The sequence below is a fragment of the Aegilops tauschii genome, chromosome 7, assembly GCF_002575655.3.
Source record: "Aegilops tauschii subsp. strangulata cultivar AL8/78 chromosome 7, Aet v6.0, whole genome shotgun sequence".
In the NCBI taxonomy this organism is placed as follows: Eukaryota; Viridiplantae; Streptophyta; class Magnoliopsida; order Poales; family Poaceae; genus Aegilops; species Aegilops tauschii.
Window position 1 is genome coordinate 601,893,755 of NC_053041.3, and position 7,953 is coordinate 601,901,707.

A 7,953-nucleotide genomic window follows, 5' to 3' on the forward strand; every position below is an offset into this window, starting at 1 on the left:
CGCAAAACTCTTCTCTTTTTCTCTACATGTTCAGCATGACTGTGTACAATATCTGACATGCATACGAAAAAATATGGTGAGATTATGTAAGGAGAGCATGCAGAAATTTAGAGTGATGGTAACAACCAGTGGATCGACGTTTTTCCGTTGAACCAAAATAGCCCTAATGGATCGACGTGAATGTATAGTAATAAGTGATGCAACAAGTGTACAACCTCTTTGTCGTAGCCGTGTCGACCTCGGCATCATTGGGTTGGTCGCTGAAGCAGTTGAGGCAGAGGTGGTTGTCGGAGGTGTGGTGGAAGATCTGAGGAATCTGTAGATGGCGTCCAGGGCACTGCTCTATTGTGATGGATCGTTCTGTCGTTGGAGCAGCTCCGGTGAGCCGTAAGACGTCAAGGCTGAAGCAGCACAAGACAGACATCGTCAATCTCAAGTGGGATTCTAATAGCATCTCCAATAGATGATGTAAAATGGATGTAAAATTAACATCACCAAAAACCACCTGACTACAACAGATGAGGTAAAAACTGTTGACTCTGAACTTAACTGTCGAAACTGAAATTTACTGTGGAATCTGAATGCTACTGTCGAAACTAAACGCAATGGTAGCAGAGAGGCACTTGACATGTAGTTTAGGGAGGGCCTGCAGTTCATCTTCAACCTGCACCCCCCTGAGCCGCCAGCCACCACCGGCCGAACCGCCGGCCCCAGCGCCGCCTCGCCGCCCCGAAACAACTCGCCACCGCCGCCCCGGCCAGCCCTCTAGGCCCCCCGCCCCCACCCTGAACCCTAAGATAGATAGTGGGGTACCTCTCCGGCGAGCCCCCGTCCCCGCTGCGGGTGGTTCTTCCTTAACTCTGGCGAGCCCCCCAACCCCTGAAAATCGACTGACCCAAAAGTCAATTTTGTCGACTGAAGTGTGGCTTAATTGGAGCAGAGCAGCAGCACGAGCGAGGAGGAGAGTAGCAGCAGCAGCTGGGCGAGCGAGCAATCGAGCGAGAGCCGGAGTAGCAGCAGCAGCGCGAGCGAGCGAGCGAGAGCCGAAGCAGCAGCAGCAGATCCGGCTGGTATGGACGCCGCCACCGAAGGGGCCTCGCACTGGGGGAGAGCCGCCATGGAGATGTCGCCCGCGGCGCCGGCTTCAAGGTAGCCGCTCCATGGGGGTGCGGGATGGAGCACCGTCGGCACCGGGAGGTCGAGTTAAGGAGAAGGTGCGATGCGATGAGTGTACAACCTCATTGGTGGCGCCGAGTAGGCCTCGGCTTCGTCCGAGGAGTCGGTGAGGATGATGCGGTTCCGGTGGAGCAGGTTAAGGCGGCGCTGTGGGGATGGAGCAGCCGCGATAGACGAGGCAATCGTCGGAGCAGCTCCTTGGAGGTGGAGGACGGGGCGGCTGAACTGGCGGGACGGCGAGATGGACGACGGATCCTCATCCGGGGAGGTGGACGAGGGACGTCGAGCTGTTGCGGTGGACGACGTCATCGGGGAAGAGGCTCCGGCTGGGCAGCGGTGACGTGGCGGACGGAGGAGGGTGGAGTTTTGCGGCTGGAGCGGAGAGGTTATGGCGGCCTAGGATTTCGAATGGCGAAAAGGGGGCGATGGGAGGGGGTGAAGCATGACTTAGGGATGCGCTTGTCCAAAATGTAGGGTGTGTTACAAAAGTACCCCCCACCGATTTGAACTAGCGGCCCTTTCGGCTCAGGGTTAGAAGGGGGATTTCGCGTGTCGGGATTTGGCAGCTGGAGGGAGTTTTCGCGCGCGTTGTAGTTTCGGGATAGCAAGGCGCGGGTTGTGAAGGCGCCAGTTTTGGGAGCACGATATCTGAATTTTCGGAATATAACAAGACGCGGGTTGAATTTTAGGGACAAGCCTAACGTGTAGTAATATTGTACTTGTACGTACCAAATCAATTCGCACTTCCCTCAACCAAAAAGAAAACAAAAAAATAAAACTATTCACACCACACAAAGAGAGAGTCTTGCCCCGTTTTACTATACAAATGCTATTCAAAGCTACTCCATCCTTCCATCTATATAGGGCCTAATGCGTTTTTCGATGCTAACTTTGACGAAATATTAGAGCAATGATATATGACATGCAACTTACACAAAGCACACCGTTAAATTCGTCTGTGAAAGGTTCTTTCAATGATATAATTTTCACATTGTGCATGTCATGTACTATTAATCTTGTCAATAGTCAAAGGCGGCCTTAAAATATCATTACGCCCTATACAGATGGAAGGAGGGAGTATGAATCCATGTTATGTCCGATTAATTTTTTTTGCTTGCTGTATAATGCATGTAACCTACTCATACCAACATTTTAGTGCATTCCAAATGTCTATACTACCGCTGCAATTCGAACTAAATTTGAATTCGTTTCTTTATTTCAATAAGAATCTACAATCATGATTGTTGCCAACTTCAACCATCATAGTTTCCTTGCTATCCGCCAGATATAAATCGGACGGCCTATAATGCAGGATGGCAGGCACACCATCATCAACAACTTCGTTTTTTTATAAGAGTAGAGATAAAATATATTAAATGTAGTATAACATGTTCATAACCACACCATGTGTATCACCGTTATATATATTCACACATGCGTCAGTTTGAAACACTATGATAAATTCTTCAAATATCCGAATTCGCTTTTTATAATGAAGTATATATGATCTCTATTCGTCTTTTACACCCACACAACCCTCTTATCTTTGTAGCTAGCGCTAACTTTCTCTTGTGCATGCACACGCCCGCATCCCTCTCACCCTCCCTCAGCATTCTCTAGCTCCATCGCGCAAATTCGTCTTTTCACTTTAGGTCGTTCACCCACGGTGTGTGTAGGCCCCCCAGCTCCTTCTTTACGGCACACATCGATCGATATGCCTCTCTAGCCAGGTGTGCCTAGCACAAACACAAGCTTCCCCTCTTCTCTTGTCACCGTCCATGCCTCACTCCCACCACTCTTTTCATCGTTCTCGTACTCGCACACTCCTCCCCCCTCGATATAGTATGCCTCTCGTACCACCTCCTACATGCATCCCTCTCTCTTTATCCTTCTCCTCGTGCCTCATTTGCTTATAACACACACATGCATGTATACCGATCGATCTCCCAACATATACCTAGATCGACTTTAACTACCCCCCCCCCCCATCGATCGAGGTACCTCACAAGTTATGTCTCTCCTTTCTCTAACAAAGGGAGATTGATCTTCCTATGTAGTTACGTCTGCTTACCACAGCCACATCGTCCCCCCTCATCATTCGTGCATGCCTCCTGACCCATCTCTCACACGCACGTGCACAGACAACAAGCAGCCTTCTCCTCTCTTATTGATATTGCGAGCGTGCCCTCCGTTTGTCTAGCAAGCCTATCCCACCATTTGTTAGAAGCAACTCCACTACCACCCCCTCCAACACTCTAGCTCTGTCTCTCTCCCAAACTTATTCCTCTCCTGCACATATGCATGGATGCCGATTGATCTCCCTTAATACATGAGGCTGATCGATCTCCTTAATACATGAGGTAGGCCTCTCTCCTCCTTCACACATATACCAGCCATTGTACCTCTATAGTTAATTGGGCCTCCCTCTTCCCCCACCACACACCGATAGTCGAGCGCTGTAGGTAGGTATCCATGCCACAGAGACAAACTGCACATGTCCCATCTCACGTTCCAGTAGGCCAGCCACTCTATATCTTTGACGTGGGCACACACAAATTCGATGGCACTCTTTATCGATCGCGCGCGCACACACACACACATCATCATCCCTCTCTTCGATTCTATGGACACCTCAAGCCGATGATACCTCCACTCTCTTCTCGTGGATCGCGCCCTCTATATATATGTTATATCCAGGACTCTATTTCACACACATTGCATATGTTACATTTTTTGATTGACCCCCCACCCCCAAAAAAACTCTCAAGAACCCACACACTATATCTCTCTAGGTTTGTATCTCTCTCACACAACCCCGCGTAGGTGGTGTACGTATACAAGAAGAGAATAGGTGCACCGTGCATGTACTCACGCTTCGTGCCCAGCCACACCCGCGCGGGTACACGGTGGAGCTCATTTCTTTACGAAATGGCAGCCCACGTGCTAATTTGAACGCCTGTAGCGGTTGTTTACCTAGGGAGGTCGTGTACCACGCGTGCACGAAACAAAGTTCGAGTTGACGCGTTGCCGCGTTATTTTTAAATAAAGTTATAACGCTCAATGGCACGTACACAGAATATAAAGCGATTTTTATGGAGAAAAAGGTAGTCCGCTCACTATATACAATGGAGCCTGCCTGCCTGGTTTCTCGCTCTTCAGAGTATCTCACACAAGGCTGCGGTGGCCTCTCTCTCTCTCACCGTTGGTCACTGATCCGGCCGCATCCCGTCCGCCGGGGGAAAGGGAGTGCGGTGGCCTCTCTCTCTCTCACCGTTGGTCACTGATCCGGCCGCATCCCGTCCGCCGGGGGAAAGGGAGGAAGTGCATCGTTTCTCCGTTTGACGGCGCCGAGGCAGCACGTCCCGATCTGCGGTACACGCTGTTCTCTCTGACCAAGCTCCGGCGCGGCAGGGCCTACGCCACCTGCTCGCAGATTCCGCACGCCACCGCTCACCTAGTTACATTCTGACGACCTCCAGGTATCCCCTCCGGCCTTGCTCCACTGCCCGTCTTCCCACGTCGCTGCATGTGGATCTTCCATAGTTCTTTGCCCAAAACGTAGCTCGTCCGACGTACTTTCCATATTGCATTCTCATCCTCACACCGTTTTAGATAAACACAACCGTGTTGTTATCTTCCCTTAGGACAAGGAATATGCTTCTTTTTTTCGTCGCATGTGTCATCAGCTGTTATTGGCCAGTAATTGTTTCCTTTCTACTCGTTGCTATTGCGACCTTTTGGTGAATTGCACAAATCACTTTTTTCTTAAGAGTGTTTTGTGCAGTTGTACTAAAATGTCACACGGGCAACGTCTCTACATTTCAGTGCGACTGCACAAAGGGAGATTGATTTTGCTCTATCCTCCTCATCCAACTCCGAGCCTAATCTTCTCCAACTAGTTAGTCTTAAGAGAGACTGCAAAGGTGACCGGCTTCTATTTGTGTGTTTATTGTTTCATCAGCAGTCCTCTATTATCGTAATCACACTTAATATCTTTGGAACAGGGACGCTCAGCTCTATTTTAGTGGAACTGCACAAAATGATCGGAATGTTTCATGCTCCAGACAGCTACTTTTTTTTCCCAACATGCCTTGTTGATTTAGACAGAGCTGGGGGGACGTTGCTGCCAATGAAAGCATGGATCAATTTTAATTTAGCACCTTCTCACAACTCTGTCTTCAGTTGTGATGTAATTATTAGCTCTGATCTGCTAATAATTGACATGCATTAGCAAGGAAGTTAGTTTTTTATTGTTTCTGAAAGAGCATCGATGGCAAGACACGCGAAACAAAAGCTGAAAGCTCACACCATTGTACAATTTCATGTCGCTGGAAAATTATTTGTATAGTACGTCAATTATGTAAACAAATGATGGAAGCTTGATAGCATTGCCAGAAGCCTCTTCATCATCCGGGTCCATGTGCCATGCACAAAATTATACTCCTTCGTTCCTAAATATTTGTCTTTTTACAAATTTCAAACGGGCATATTTTAGAGTGTAGATTCACTCATTTTGCTTCGTATGTGTACTCCCTCCGTTCCTAAATATTCTATTCGTCTTTCTAGAGATTTCAACAAGTGACTACATACGGAGCAAAATGAGTGAATCTACACTCTCAAATATGTCTATATACATCCGTATGTGCCAGTCCATTTGAAATCTCTAAAAAGACAAATATTTGAGTAGTCACTCGTTGAAATATCTAGAGAGACAAATACTCTGGAGTATATTTAAGAACCGAGGGGGTAGTGCACAACCGCATGGGAGACTCAGCCCGGTCGTTGCGCCGCATTAATAGTGAGTAATGAGCAGTCAAATCATAAGCCCCACGTTTCCCACTGTAAGTTGCTCTGAAGAAGCAACCATCAATACGCTCTTCTTTGAATCCACTCATACTACTCCATCCGTCACTGTTTATACAGCGCGCTTCCGAAAAAAGAAAAAAAAATATGTGGGACCAAGGCGACTAGCGATCGGCCTGAAAAATAGCATTGGTAGTTATAGCACGGCGTCTATTACTAGAGGGAATAAAGCGTACACACATGCATGCAGTGCTTCCACCCCGGGTACACACATGCATGCACTTACTCCACTCCGTGGTAGAACAGTACATGGAGAGAAAATTGTGGACTTGATTGCGGTTACCACGCCCTAATTACTTGAGCATTAAACCAAACGCGTCTAAAGTCTCTCTGGTGGTGGAAATGCATTGAGAGAAATGCATCATAATGAAGCGCGCCCTGTAAACTGTGACGGAGGGAGGAGTAGTATGAAGGTGCAAAACCAAGTACGCATATGGCCAGTCGGTCAACGCACCTCCACTTGGCATATCACTGACATGTGGGACAAGAGTGTGAGCAAATCGATCTCAGTTGACGGCAAAGAGCAAACCCGCCGTTCCTTAAGAGAGACGAGGAGCGAGAACACACAGACAGGCTCGCACGGAGGCCAAGATATATTCGAGCATCGTTGGTTGATCGATATCATTCATTACATGTTGGGCTGCCGTTTTCCGCCCTTCTCCGGAATAAATGTGTACTTTATCAGAGATAAAAAATAAGAGTACAGACGCTCCACCATGCGGTTCTAGTAGTAGTACTACTCGTACTAATGCGCTTGGCTCTTCGCCTCTTCGTGAAGTCGAACAATGATGGTACTCCGCATGTTGGGTACTACAGTGTATGCCTCTGACAATCTGACACCGAATGGACTGATGCATGTCCACCGAGGGTAGGTTGCATTAGTCAAAAGGCGTAAGCGAGCTTCACCTTGTCCTGCAAGCTTCTCCTCGTTCTGTGAGTTGACGGGACACACCAAAAAGTAGTGCTAGTCCATACTCCCTCCTTTCCGGTTAATATGGCTTAATCTTTTTTACGGGTAAATGAGAGAGCTTTATTCATATATAAGCATTCTGAGGACGATCAGCCAAGACACTGGTCACTAGGAAGCAAGGTACCCCGCAAAAAAAGAAGTAAGAAGCGAGGTGTTTCATCAAGCCAGCTCTCGGCCACATTCAAAGTGCAGCAAGCACGGTTCGCACGAAGATGCGCCGCAAGGTTTGCTGACCTGTTTACATGCTGAATAACAAAAAAAGAGGAAATATTACCGAGTGCTATTATTTGTAACAGGATATGAGCCAGAATTAAGCAAGAATTGTGGCGAGTGTTCCATGCAATCAACTTCCATTATCACATGCGAGAACCCTCGAAGAGAACCAAATGTGTTGAAGATTGCTTTATCACATTTTAAAATTATAATAAGAGTGCAGACGCTCCTCCATCCGGTTCCTAATACTAGTATAGTACGTACCTTTATAGACTATAGTAGTAGTACTAGTAAACTTTGCGCTTGGCTGTTCGCACAAAGATGCGCCGCACGGTTCGCACGAAGATGCGCCGCACGGTTCGCACGAAGATGCGCCGCAAGGTTTGCTGACCTGTTTACTTTGCGCTTGGCTGTTCGCCTATTCGGGAAGTCGAACAATAATAGCACTAGTAGTATAGTGTATGCTTCTGGCAATCTGACACCGAATTAACTGTTGCACGTCCACCGCCTGAGCGAGGGAGAGCTTGCATTCGTCAAAAGTTTCTCCTTGTCCTGCGAGCCACCGCGCGCAAGCTTCTCCCGTCCTGCAACCTTCTCCTTGTTCGGCAAGTTGACGGGACACAGCAAAGTAATGCTAGTCCATACTGCCTCCTCTCCGGTTAATATGGCTTAATTTCAAACGAGATAAATACACTGTCTGTCACTGTATATTTGTAAAAATACGGTCAGTG